The sequence below is a fragment of the Hemitrygon akajei genome, chromosome 4 (genome assembly GCF_048418815.1).
Source record: "Hemitrygon akajei chromosome 4, sHemAka1.3, whole genome shotgun sequence".
In the NCBI taxonomy this organism is placed as follows: domain Eukaryota; kingdom Metazoa; phylum Chordata; class Chondrichthyes; order Myliobatiformes; family Dasyatidae; genus Hemitrygon; species Hemitrygon akajei.
Window position 1 is genome coordinate 5990220 of NC_133127.1, and position 15073 is coordinate 6005292.

At 44.5% G+C, this 15073-nt stretch overlaps 1 protein-coding gene across 1 annotated transcript in view; it reads left to right on the forward strand.

The window, feature by feature from the left end:
- Positions 1 to 15073, forward strand: part of LOC140726087 (up-regulator of cell proliferation-like) — a 620561-nt gene that overhangs the window by 147826 nt on the left and 457662 nt on the right. The gene's annotated exons all lie outside the window — the stretch shown is intronic.

Consider the following 15073-nt stretch of genomic DNA (forward strand, 5'->3'; position numbering starts at 1 on the left):
ATCTAATGTGATACAAAAAAATACAAGATAAAGATCACAATAAATATAAATACATAAGACAGCTTACGTACACAGATTCTATGTCAGTAATTTGACGCTAGGCACAGGAGTGTCTGTACATCAGGTGATAAAGTTGTGGCGGCTGGGGGTGTGGTGGGTGGGGGTGTTGATCAGCCTCACTGCTTGGGGAAAGTAACTGTTTTTGAGTCTGGTGGTCCTGGCCTGGATGTTTTGCAGCCTCCTCCCTGATGGGAGTGGGACAAACAGTCGATGAGCTGGGTCGGGGGATCCTTCCTGACGTCACTGGCCCTTTACAACACCGTTCTGTATATATGCCCCTGATGGCGGGTAGGCTGGTGCTGATGATGTGTTGGGCACTTTTGACCACCTGTTGCAGAGCTTTTCTGACGGCCGTGGTGCAGTTTGCACAATAGTTTGTAACAATAATTACATCAATAAATAAATAGTGGAAAGGAAAGGAGTGTTGATGGACCATTCAGAAATCCGATGGTGGAGGGGAAGAAGCTTTCCCTGAATTATTGAGTGTGGGTCTTCAGGTTCCTGTGCCTCCTCCCCAGTGGCTGTAACAAGTGGAAGGCATGTTCCAGACGGTGAGGGTCCTTGGTCCTTCTTCAGGCATCACCACTCAGAGATACAGAGAAGTGACGGAAGTCGGAAGTAAGTGAGGTGATGCATTTTGGGATATCGAATAGGGTGGGACATTCTCTATGAATTCTTGGCCCCTGGAGGCTATCGAGAAACAGAGAGAGACCTTGGAATACAAGATCAAAAATCCCTGAAGGTGATAATAAAGGGAGAACTGGGAAGGAGAGAATGAAGCTTCTTAAGCTACAGAGAGGCACTTCATCTTCCATCTGGACACGTTGCAGCCTCTTTGGATCATTTGTTTCTCCATTCGGGCTACACCTCACCCGTGTGACCTGTAGGCCAGCAGAGGGAGGGAGTGGCTGACACCTCCTTTGGTAGAACGTATCTCCACACACAGTTGTCTTTTTGGATATAATATTGTATTCTACACCTCCAGGTCACCTGATTTCTGGCCGTATCAGTCATTCATCTGTGATATTGGCTCAGCTTGTTGCTTTCTTTCCCGTTGTTTCCTGTTTCATCCTCTGGGAGTGGGGGATGTTTCCTGCCTGAGCCAGTGGGCATGTCTTCCTGCTTTGTGTTTCACAATTTCAACATTCTTTCCTCTATGTTATATCTGTAGAGTTATACGGCGCAGAAACAAACATTTGGCTCAACGGATCCATGCCCACTTGAGCCAGTCCTATTTCCCAGGGTGTGACCCCTAACCCTCTGAACGTTTCCCATCCGTGTCAGCCGGTGATCGGAGTGGAGAGTGGAGGGGGGAAGAAGTGGGAATGAAAAGCAGCGTCATATGTGCTTTCAAGTTTTTGTAGCTTCTGTCCGATGCGAGAGGGGAGACAAGAGAATAGAGTCACAGAAAAGTACAGCACAGAAACAGGCCCTTTGGCCCACATAGACTGTACTGAAGAATTAAACCTGCCTACTCCCACTGATCTGCACCCGGACCCCTACCATCCACACGCCTGTCAAAACTTCTCTTAAATGTTGAAATCGAGCCCGCATGCACTACTTGTACTGGCAGCTCATTCCCAACTCTCACAACCCTCTGAGTGAAGAGGTTCCCATCATGCTCCCCTTAAACATTTCACTTTTCACCCTTAACCCATGACTTCCACCCAACCTCATGGGAATTTACCCTATCTATTCCCCTCATAATTTTGTATACCTCTTTCAAATCTCCCGTCAGTCTTCCAAGGAATAAAGTCCTAATCTTTTCAATCTTCCCTTGTAAATCAAGTCCTCCAGACCCGACAACATCCATACCAATTTTCTCCGTACTCTTTCAACATTATTTATATCTTTCCTGTAGGTAACATAGAAACAGAAACATAGAAAGCCTACAGTACAATACAGGCCTTTCGGCCCGCTAAACTGTGCTAAACATGTCCTTCCCTTAGAATTTACCTAGGGTTACCCATGACCAAAACTGTACACAAAACTCCAAGTTAGGTCTCACCAACATCGTATACAACTTCAACCTAACAACCAATCTCTTGTACTCTGTACCTTGATTTATGAAGGGCAATGTGCAAAAGCTTTCTTTACAACTGTATCAACCTGTAACTCCACTTTTAATAAATTATGGACTTCTTTTCCCAGGTCTCCTTGTTCTATCACACTCCTCAGTGCCCTACCGTTCACTGTATAAGATCTACCCTGGTTGGTCCTACTGAAGTGCAAAACCTCACACTTGTCTACATTAAATTCCATCTGCCATTTTTCAGTTTATTTTTCCAGCTGGTCCAGATCCCGCTGCAGGACATGATAGTCTTGCTTGCTGTCCACATCCCCAATCTTGGTGTCATCCAAATATTTGTTGATCCAGTTAACCACATTATCATCCAAGTCATGGATATAGATGACACAGAACAATGGACCAAGCACCAATCCCTGTGGCACTCCACTAGTCACGGGTCTCCAGTCAGAGAGGCAACCATCTACTACCACTCTCTGGCTTCTCCCACAGAGCCAATGTCTAATCCAGTTTGAATCCACCTTGAATACCAAGCAACTGAACCTTCTTGACCAGGCTCCCATGCGGGATCTTATCCAATGCCTTGCTAAAGTCCATGTAGACAACATCCACTGTCTTGCCTTCATCAGCTTTCCTGGTAACTTCCTCGAAATACTCTATGAGATTGGTTAGACATGACCTACCACATACAAAGCCATGCTAATTATCCCGGATCGGCATTTGTCTATCCAAATACTCATATATTTGATCCGATTGAATACTTTCCAATAACTTCCACACTTCTGATGACAGGTGCACCGGCCTATAATTTCTGCTGTTAATTTTAGAGGCTTTCATAAACAGCAGAACAATATTAGCCATCCTCCAGTTCTCTGGTACCTCTCCTGTCACTAAGGATCATTTAAATATCTCTGTTAGGGCCCTTGCAATTTCTGCACTTGTCCGCGGAACAGTTTATCGGGCCCTGTGGATTTATCAACCTAATTTGCCTCAAGACAGCCAACACCTACTCTTCTGTAAACTCTACAGGGTCCACGGACTCGATGTTGCTTTGCCTCACTTCTGTCGACTCTGTGTCCATCACCTGAGTAAATACAGATTCAAAACATCCATTCAAGAAAAAATTCACCCTTCTCTTTTATCTCCACGTATGAATTGCCATTCTGATCTTCCAGATGACCAACTTTGTCCCTTGCAATCCTTTTGCTCTTAACATATCTGTCGAATCCCTTAGGATTCCCCTTCACCTTGTCTGCTAGAGCAACCTCGTGCCTTCTTTTAGCCCTCCTGATTTCTTTCTTAAGTGTAATCTTGTATTTCTTGTACTTCCTAAGCAGTTTATTTGTTCCTACCTGCCTACACATCCTCTGCACCTCCTCTTCTTGTTTTCTAAACCGGGGCCTCAATATCTCTTGAAAACCAAAGTTCCCTACCTGAAAACCTGTTATCTTTACCCTTTATTCCGACAAGCACATACAGAATTTGTATTCTCAAAATTTCATTTTTGAAGGCCTCCCACTTACCAAGCACACCTTTGCCAGAAGACAACCTGTCCCAAACCAGACTTGCCAGAATATTTCTATCACGAAAATTAGCCTTTTCCAATCTAGAATCTCGAAGCACAGACTAGACCTATCTGTTTCCATATTTACTTTGAAACTAATGATATTATGATCACCAGATGCAAAAGTGTTGCCCAACACAAACTTCTGCCACCTGCCCTGTCTCAATTCAAACAGCAGATCAGCGATAACTGTGAAGATGAACCTTTGCAGATACAAGGGTGAGCTTCTCTGTGTGGAGCACATGGAGTGAGTGAATCAGGACTACGAGGACCACTTGGGCAGTGTAGGCTCCTTTACCCGGCTATCACCTTTCCTGTTCTTGACTATTCAGGAGAGTCAGGGAGACCCAGTGGACTTGCACACAGGTACTTAGTGTATGAGTTCAGTACCTGTTAGTTTAGACAATAAAGGTACTTGTTGGTGAATACAGATTCTCTCTGTGCCTCCCTGATCATTACTACAAGGGATGATCCTTGCAACAGAATTCTTGTCCCTGTTGTGGCCTTGAGGATAAATCTCTTGTTGAGTCAGTGAGAGATTTGAGATGGACCCTGTGGGGGAGAAACAGAGAAATTTGGGGCTGGGTAGTTAGTTATTACTGACCCAGGATGAAGAATTCAGGGAATTATGCAATTCCGGAGGAATTGGACTGTTTTGATTGGAGTGGACTCCTCCAGAAATACTTCTTGAGGAAATGGCCACATTAGAGGGAGTATGCTGGACACAGCAGCCTACTGGTGATGTGTACAGCGGGAAAACCGCTGACAAAGCTCTTTTTAAGATTGCTTAAGGGAAATTGTCAGACAAGGAATTTATACGGTTACAGAATCCAGTAGCAGTTGCCTGTCTGGCTGATGATTCAACAGAAAGTTGGCACAAAGCTGACGCCGAGCAAGATAGATTACAACAGGAAATGTTGGTGAGAAATGAGGGTAGAGCTGGATCGTCTAAGAAGTAAACAAAAGGCTCCAAGAAGAGGCAGGGTAAGGGAAAAGTCACTGATTTACAGGGCAGAGGAGTGTGGATTTGGTGCACATAACCAGTTTCAGTTGGAGTGTGAGAAATTGGTTAAAGAAAAGAGAAAACAGGAGGAAGACGGCAATTTATCTAAGAGCAAGGTGGAGGGATTAAAGAAAGATTGCAGAGATTTAAAAGGAGCTGTAAATGTGATACAGGAATCAGTACACAAAAAGAAAAGTCACCCAGAAGATCATGCAAAGTGTTTAGCAGATACAAAAGCTGCAGGACCAAGTTGCAGACCACATACTTGCTTTTGATCTGAAAGAGGGGAGGAGAGTGAATATGGAGATAAGGATTGGAGCAATTTAGCAGATGATGCGGCACAATACGGTTATGATAACAATGAAATGTTTTCCCCCCCCCGAGGATCTCCCCACCCCCCACCAGCATACGATGCTCAGGAACTGGCAGTGCTGACAGTGCCACTGCACTCCCCTAGTTATTTCCAGAAAGGGTGCCGTCGGGGCAGGAAATCAAAACCAGAATATAACATAGAGCCCTCTGTTTGGAGTACAGCAGCTGGGAGACGTTGCTAATGATATCGGGACGTGTCTGGTAGACGCTAGTCAAGTGTTACCAGAGGAGAGGTGAGCATCCCACTGAGTTTACATCCTGTTTATGAACCGTGTTCCAAGGTGTGTATGGAACAGCATTGGGTTAAGACCATTGTGACCAGAGCCCTCAGACAGAAGGTTAACGACACCGGTGTCTCACGCTACCAATGAATCAAAAAAAGGCATTGGAAATGTTTGATCCTTCTGAACCTACACACACTGAGTCATGGGTATGGAGGAAAGTGAGCAGAACATGGGAAAATACCAAATAATGGGATCTATTAAACTTCCTGGGGAAATGAGGGCAGGGGGCCCACTCTGAGGGTCTCCCCGCCATGATGTCAAGGGGCAAGGAAGGGTAGAGGAGATGGACCAGGGCCAGGAAGAGGGAGAACTGAAGGTGGAGTACTTAAATGCTGTAACTGTAGTCAATAAGGACTGATTAACAGAGAATTTCCAAATCTAAGAGGTGGGAGAGCAGAGCAAGATAGATTGCCCCTGCAGGGGCCAGAACCATGGAGCCCACAAATAACATGGTGAAAACACCAGCATCCAGGGAATTGTACCCTGATCTTCAGTGATGGTGTCAGGCCTCACCAACATGGTGTGTGACACAAGGTGGGATGAAACCGGAAGACCTCGAGTGAGTGGTAGGGTCAGAGGCCGCCCTGTTACCTTTTTATAGGACACTGGAAGACTCTGAACCACCATCAATGACACTAATGTAAATAACGTAAATTGGGAGATACAAGGTACCATCCTCCCTAGTGGATTCACAGGACATTCACAAGTGGGACAGGTGAGTATACCGTCGGAAGTAATGATAGGAGACATAGCATTGAAACATTCATTAGTATAACCAGATAATCATATAACAATTACAGCACAGAAACAGGCCCATCTCGTCCCTTCTAGTCCGTGCTGAACGCTTACTCTCACCTAGTCCCACTGGCCCGCACTCAGCCCATAACCCTCCATTCCTTTCCTGTCCATATACCTATCCAATTTTACTTTAAATGACAATACCGAACCTGCCTCTACCACTTCTACTGGAAGCTCGTTCCACACAGCTACCACTCTCTGAGTAAAGAAATTCCCCCTCGTGTTACCCTTAAACTTTTGTCTCCTAACTCTCAACTCATGTCCTCTTGTTTGAATCTCCCCTACTCTCAATGGAAAAAGCCTATCCACGTCAACTCTATCTATCCCCCGCATAATTTTAAATACCTCTATCAAGTCCCCCCTCAACCTTCTGCGCTCCGAAGAATAACGACCTAACTTGTTCAACCTTTCTCTGTAACTTAGGTGCTGAAACCCAGGTAACATTCTAGTAAATCTTCTCTGTACTCTCTCTATTTTGTTGCTATCTTTCCTATAATTTGGTGACCAGAACTGTTCACAATACTCCAAATTCGGCCTTACCAATGCCGAATTTTAACATTTTAACATTACATCCCAACTCCTATACTCAATGCTCTGATTTATAAAGGCCAGCATACCAAAAGTTTTCTTCACCACCCTATCCACATGAGATTCCACCTTTTGGGAACTATGCACCATTATTCCTAGATCACTCTGTTCTACTGCATTCTTCAATGCCCTACCATTTACCATGTATGTCCTATTTGGATTATTCCTACCAAAATGTAGCACCTCACACATCAGCATTAAACTCCATCTGCCATCATTCAGCTCACTCTTCTAACTGGCCTAAATCTCTCTGCAAGCTTTGAAAACCTACTTCATTATCCACAACGCCACCTACCTTAGTATCATCTGCATACTTACTAATCCAATTTAGCACCCCATCATCCAGATCATTAATGTATATGACAAACAACATTGGACCCAGTACAGATCCCTGAGGCACACGACTCGTCACTGGCCTCCAACCTGACAAACAATTATCCACCACTACTCTTTGGCATCTCCCATCCAGCCACTGTTGAATCCATTTTACTACTTCAATATTAATACCTAACGATTGAGCCTTCCTAACTAAGTTTCCATGCGGAACCTTGTCAAAGGCCTTACTAAAATCCATATAGACAACATTCACTGCTTTACCCTCATCAACTTTCCTCGTAACCTCTTCAAAAAATTCAATAAGATTTGTCAAACATGACCTTCCATGCACAAATCCATGCTGATTGTTCCTAATCAGACCCTGTCTATCCAGATAATTATATATACCATCTCTAATACTTTCCTAAAATGCTAAAATACTTTCCATTAATTTACCCACCATTGACGTCAAACTGGCAGGCCTATAATTGCTAGGTTTACTCTTAGAACCCCTTTTAAACAATGGAACCACATGAGCAATACGCCAATCCTCCGGCACCATCCCCGTTTCCAATGACATTTGAAATATTTCTGTCAGAGCCCCTGCTATTTCTACACCAGCTTCCCTCAAGGTCCTAGGGAATATCCTGTCAGGATCTGGAGATTTATCCACTTTTATATTCCTTAAAAGTGCCAGTACTTCCTCCTCTTTAATCGTCATAGTTTCCATAACTTCCCTACTTATTTCCCTTACCTTAGTGTTGGTGGAATTATCCAGAGAGCAGGAACATATACTGGGGAGTGATTATATGGCCAAAGCGGGGCTTTGTTTTGACCCAGTTAATAGTATGATTTGGCAGATGCCAACTGGCATGAATAACATAGACCACATGCAGATCCCAGCAGGAGAATATCGGACAGAATTTGCACAATGGGTGAAATGTGGATAAAACCGGAGGAGATGAGCAATGATCAGAAGGTGCAGCAAATTATTGCGCAGAACTCCGGGGCATCTGCACGGTACGTGCATGACTGTGGAAAGGTGGATGGCAGTGTGTGCGTACAAGGTCCAGACCCCAAACCACAGAAGCAATATGGGCTTCCCAAAAAAAAAGCTGAGGAAGATGTGGGTAAAGTATTACAGAGTTTGGTACAAGGGGTACTGAGGCCAGTAGCCTCCACTAATAACTCACCCAAATGGCCAGTGAGGAAACCAGTTGGTAGTTGGAGGTTGACAATAGACTATCAAGAGCTGAATAAAGTAACTCCATTAACAGCCCCACTGTAGCAACTAACCCGGAGAGAGTGGACAAAACGGAATGAAAGAGGACAATGGTTCACAGTTTTAGACATAAATAATGGATTTTGGTCTATCCCACTAGGAAGAGAGTGTCGATACAAGTTTGCATTTACCTTTCAGGGACAGCGATATACATGGACTGCCCTACCACAGGGGTTCCATAATTCCCCATCTATGTTTCACCAATGCTTAAGAGAAGGGTCACAATGGTTTTCAAAACCCGAGTGCTTGGTCCAATATGTAGATTAACTGCTCCTGTAGACCGAAACCAAGCAGGAACATTATCAGCTATTGACAGAACTACTGCAGTTTTTACTTGCATTGGGATTAGAGGTAAACCCTAAAAAATCACAGATGTTGAAAGAAGAAGTTAGCTATTTGACACTGGAAAAGGAGAAATGGATAAGTGAGAAGTGTAGAATCGGTTATTCCCCGTGACCTGAAAGGGCTGCGGTTCTTTCTGGGGCTGGTAGGACGCAGTAGGGATCACACTGGTGGATTTCCACTAAAGCAGCTCCTTTAATGGAGTTACTGAAAAAGAATGTGGTGGACGAATGGAAATCAGAACATGCCCAGGCCATCACAGACCTGAAACAAGCATTGGCCACTGCGCCAGCTTTAAAAACCCCAATTGGACTGAGCCATTCTCATTGGAGATGGCCACAACTGATAGCACCCTCTCAGCAGTGCTGTTACAGGAGACGCAGGGCAAGTTAAGAGCAGTAGCGTATGCTTCACGCATGGTCTCACCAGTAGAACAGGGGTATACTGAAAAACACTTGTTTGTGGTTTTCTGGGTAGTATGACATTTCACCTACATAGTGGGACTTAATCCATTTCCAATACTGACAGAACACACACCCATACAATTACTGTTAGACGGAAGGATTAAAGATGGTTCAGTAAGCCAAAACAGAATTGCTGGATGGACATTTCTGCTGCAAGGAAGAAATATTAGTGTAAAGTGAGTAAACACTACCTCTATGTCAGCTGATAACCTGGTGTGCCAAGGAAGTGAATGTGAGTGTCAAGTTATGATAGCAAATGATCCCGGGGCCCATTTGTACTGAAACAAAAAGGAGGGGGTGGAAACAGATCAGATAAAGTAATGACTGAGAACAAAGACACAAAGAAAAAAGAAAAAACCCAATTTTCAATGTTTGTAGATGGCTCCTCATCAGTACAGCATGGTGAGAGGAGAACCGGGTGTGGCATGTATGTAGAGGATGAACATGGCCAGGAAAGGTATAGTGTAGCTTTAAAGTTACACAAAACCATGAGTGCACAGGCAGCAGAACTGGCAGCTGTAGCATATGTGGTTAGCCACCCAGAACGTTTTCCGCCAGGGTCAGTCACACACTCTGACAGTATGTACGTTTGTAACAGCCTTACAGAACATTGGTCTCTGTGGGAAGCCAGAGGATTTGTTTCAGCTGACGGAAAGCCCCTTCCATCTGCTGCCTTATTACAGTATCCGAGAGGAGGCAAAAGGAAAAGAACACGGAGTCATAAAAATGAAAGCCCGCTCTAAATTATCCCGAGGGGAATATGAAGACTTGGTGAAGTTGGTGAAGCAAAGTGCTTTAAATGGGCAGGAATGGCAGCCGCAGATTGGGGAGATGGGAAGGCAGGAGGAACAACAGGTTAAGGTTATGGATTTAACCGGGGAGCAGAAGAAAGATAAAAGAAATTTAAAAATAGTAGAAGGAGCAGGGTCAGAAATGTAGAAAGAGCAAAGTAGTCCTGTGGTCCCAGAGGGAGGAAGAAATCAGGTGATCCACTCGTACCATGATCGACGGGGACACCAGGGGAGCGAAAGGACCCTGGAAAAGATAAAAGAGGTGTGTTGGTAGCCTAGGATGTTGGTGGAGCACTGTGTCAAGATTTGTTTGATCTGTGCTCAATATAATCCTGACGGAGATGTAACGATAGCGCCCTCCGGCATACCAGACCAGTGGAAGGGCCTTGGACTAATTTGCGGATAGATTATGTTGGTCCCTTTCTGCCCTCCCCAGGAGGGTACAAATACATTCCTGTAGTGGCAGACTCTTTAACCTACTCTTTGAAAAGAGTTCATTATCAAGTCAAGTCAAATCACTTTTTACTGTCATTTCGACCATAAGTGCTGGTACAGTACACGGTAAAAACGAGACGTTTTTCAGGACCATGGTGTTACATGAAACAATACAAAAACGACACTGAACTACGTAAAACAACACAAAAACTACACTAGACTACAGACCTACCCAGGACTGCATAAAGTGCACAAAACAGTGCAGGCATTACAATAAATAATAAACAGGACAATAGGCACAGTAGAGGGCAGTAAGTTGGTGTCAGTGCAGACTCTGGGTAGTGAGGGGTCTGATGGCTTGGGGGAAGAAATTGGTATATAGTCTGGCCATGAGAGCCCGAATGCTTCGGTGCCTTTTCCCAGACGGCAGGAGGGAGAAGAGTTTGTGTGAGGGGTGCGTGGGGTCCTTCATAATGCTGTTTCACTTGCGGATGCAGCGTATAATGTAAATGTCCGTGATGGTGGGAAGAGAGACCCCAATGATCTTCTCAGCTGACCTCACTATCCGCTGCAGAGTCTTGCAATCTGAGATGGTGCAATTTCTGAACCAGGCAGTGATGCAGCTGCTCAGGATGCTCTCAATACAACCCCTGTAGAATGTGATGAGGATGGGGGGTGGGAGATGGACTTTCCTCAGCCTTCGCAGAAAGTAGAGACGCTGCTGGGCTTTCTTTGCTATGGAGCTGGTGTTGAGGGACCAGGTGAGATTCTCCGCCAGGTGAACTCCAAGAAATTTGGTGCTCTTAATGATCTCTACTGAGGAGCTCCGTGCCCTCCTGAAGTCAACAACCATCTCTTTTGTTTTGTTCACATTCAGAGACAGGTTGTTGGCTCTGCACCAGTCCGTTAGCCGCTGCACCTCCTCTCTGTATGCTCACTCATCATTCTTGCTGATGCAATTATCTGAGAACTCTTGGATATCCTCAAGTAACCAACCAACACATGCTATTTTTATGAATTGTAGAAGGAAAGGGACAGATTTATCAAGATATCATCAAAAGGGAAAACCACTGGGTTTGTCCAGAAGAGATGACAAGACAGAAACTTCTGAATTGTGGCTTCAGTACTTATGAGAATTGTCAATTCTGCATGTAAATAATGAGTCTTTCTGCAATATGCTTAGATGGGAGCCATGAGTTATAACAAGAGATAGAAACAGAGTCCTTTGGAGAGTCAGAATGTTGCAATTGGGAGTGTGATTTTAGATTTGACTGGGCAATCTCATGATTGCTACCCGTGCCACGTGCTAGTGAAGCCAGAACTAAGAAAGTAATTGTGTGCAGTTTTGGTCTCCAAATTTGAGGAAGGACATTCTTGTTATTGAGGGAGTGCAGCGTAGGTTCACAAGGTTAATTCCCGGAATGGCGGGACTGTCATATGTTGAATGGCGGTGCTGGCTAGAAGGGCCGAATGGCCTACTCCTGCACCTACTGTCTATTGTCTATTAATACAGTTTACTACGTGGTGAAAGAGTTGATGTAGGAGGGAGAGCATAAGATTTTTGGATTATTGGGCTCTGTTCCGGGGAAGGTGGAACCTGTGCAGAAGGGACAGTTTGCTCCTGAACTGGAGGGGGCTACTATCCTAGTGGGAAGGTTTGTTAATGCTGAAGGGTGGGGTTTAAACTAGAATTGCAGGGGGATGGGAACCAGAGTGCCAGAACAGTTTGTGGAGACAAATGCTGGGAAGAACTCAGACATAGTTAGGAATCAAAAGGTTGAGCATGGTGTGATTAGTGTCCTGAACGACATATATTTCAGTGCAAGAAGTATCGTAGGAAAGGCAGATGATAGTGCTGAAGGTGAGGAAGCTGCTTTTCAAACAGAGGCAATGTGTAGTGAGGAGAGGCTGTTGATGGGGTAAAATTGCAGTCAACAGGATGAGTTGCAACATAAAAGGTGGATAAAATCGAAAAGGGTGAATACAGGACTGATGGTGTTGTATTTGAATGTGTGGAGTATATGGAATAAAGTAGATGAACTTGCTGCACATTTGCAGATTGGCAGCTATGATGTTGCAGGTATAACTGAATCATAGCTGAAAGATTATAGCTGGGAGCTTAATGTCCAACAACACACATTATATCAAAAGGACTGGCAGGAGGCAGAGGGAGCGGCATTGCTCTGTCGGTAAGAAATGAAATCAAATCATTAGAAAGAGGTGACATAGGGTCGGAAGGTGTTGAATCATTGTGAAGGAATTGCAAGGGTAAAAAGGCTCTGATGGGAGTTCTATACAGACCCCCAAACAATAGTAAGGAAGTGGTCTACAAGATACAGCAGGAGATAAAACATGCATACCAAAAGTCAATATTACAAATGGGGGATTTCAATATGCAGGTAGATTGGGAAAATCAGGTTGGTGCTGGATTCAACAAGGGGTAATTTCTAGAGTGCCTATGAGATGGCTTTTCAAGAGCAGATTGTGGTTGAGTCCACGAGATGATCAGTTATTCTGGATTAGGTGTTGTGCAATGAACCAGAATTCACTAGAGAGCTTAAGGTAAAAGAACCCTTCGGGGCAAGTGATCATATTATGATTGAATTCACCCAGAAATTTGAGATGGAGAAGCTAAAGTCAGATATATCAGGATTACAGTGGAGTAAAGAGAAGTACTGAGGCAAGAGAGAGGAGTTGGCCTGAATTGGTTTGAAAAAAACATTGGCAGGGATGATGACAGAGCACCAATGGCTGGAATTTCTGGAAGCACTTCAGAAGGCACAGGAAATAGACATCCCAAAGAAGTATTTTAAAGGTGGCAAATAAGAAAAATCAAAGCCAACATAAAAACCAAAGAGAGGGCAGACAATAGAGCAAAGATTTGCTTTGTTAACTACCACTACATCTCCCCTTCTTGAAAAAATAAAAAACTAGGCATGTACTTCTTGTCTATAGAAATTATAGTCACTGAAATTGAGCAATTCTGTTCACTTTAGCCGATGCACATAACATGCTCCTTACATAAACATAACAAATAATTGCCAACATTATAACTGTCTTTCTCTTTGTTTTAACACTCTCTCTCTCTCTCCCTCCCTCCCTCCTTTGTTCATCAAGTCCTTTATTTTCAACATTATTACTCTTTAAAAACCCCTACATCTAATGGAAGTCAGGGTAGACTACCTGAACACACCAGCAAAGTGAGAGGATTATTCTGTCTCTTCAGTTGCTTGCACGAAGCTATTCAGCCGTGGAGTATATCTGTCTCGTGGGACAGATAAACGCCCGATCTGGTACAGGTTCCTGGAAGTGTTGGAACGGATGGAGATTCTTGAACAGGTGTATCCACCTCAGGAACGTGGTTCTCGTTATAAAGATCAGGCTGCTCTATTTCTTCCTCTCCCTTTGAAGGTGCACGAGCACACGCCTGTTCCATCTGATTTCACCTGCTGATGTTCTGATCGCAAACGATCATCGTCCATGTTGCCGGACGATTGTTCCTTTGGTGAATTGGTCTGAAACCCAAACAGCTTCACCACTCCTGAGCAGTGACAAAGATTTTGCTCTGTGTCTGAGATCGTGCATGCTCTTCATTCTCTCACGCTGCGTTGTCTCAAAATTTCTCACTTTGTCTCAGTCTGGTCAATGGGGTTGGAGAAGGGAAGGAAGAATGGGCTGGCTTGTTCTTGGGCTCTGGCCCATTGCCAGCTCTGATGGACTGTAGCCATTCACGATAAGCTCACAGTGCTTTGTAGGGCTCTTTTACCTTCAATTGGAGACTCTTAACAGTTCACACTGCTCTTTGCATTTCTCCATTTGCCTGTGGGTACTGTGGACTGCTTGTCTGCTGGTTGAGCTCACAGACCCGAGCAAAGGCTTTGAATTCTGAGCAGTTGAATCATGGACCATTGTCTGACACGTATCCCTGGAATTCCATGGTGATCGAATACAGCTTTCAGGTGCTGTATAGCTGCTGCTGAGGATGTAGAGGACAGCTTGGACACCTCAACATTCTCTGAGTAGTAATCCACAGCGAGAAGATATCTGTTTCTTTTCAGCTGAAAAATATCTGTGTCATGGAAAGTCTGGGAATTGTGTGGGACAGGGAGGTTCAGCATGATTTTTGTGCAGGTTTCCACATGCTTCACATTGATCCACATCCTCTCCCAGCTGTGATCAGACCAGGCCAGCACACAGACTGCCTTGCTCTTTGGTGACATTTTTCAATGCCTTGGTGTCCTCGGTGGATTTGACTGATGATTTTGGCGTGCATTGAAACAGGAATGACGAGTCTGGGGCCCTTTAGAAGCTGACCATCAAAAATGGTGAGTTTGCCTCTTTCAAGCCAGTGAGGTCTGAGGTCAGAGGTCATGAGCTCCTTTAGGAGACCAGCCAGTCAGAGTGGGAGTACATGATGTGAGCTGCTTTTTCAGTCAGATTCACGCTCAAGATGAAAAAGGCAGAACTTTGTGGCAGTTTTTCGGAGTTGGACTTGAACAATCAATGAGTGGGATTCATTAGAAAGGGTGAATAAAAATAACGCAAATGCAAGTGGGGCGGCCATTGTGAGTGAGCCGGTGTTAGAGTGTCTTTAGCTCATCAGGCTTGGGCGAGGTAGAGTATCTGGCCAGTTTCATAATTCTTCATTCCTCATTTGTCAGAGCATTAGAATGGAGTGAGAATGAGTGTTCTGTCCTGTGTCTGGGATGTGGGAAGTCTGGGAGACCGCCAATCTCCTGGATAAACACA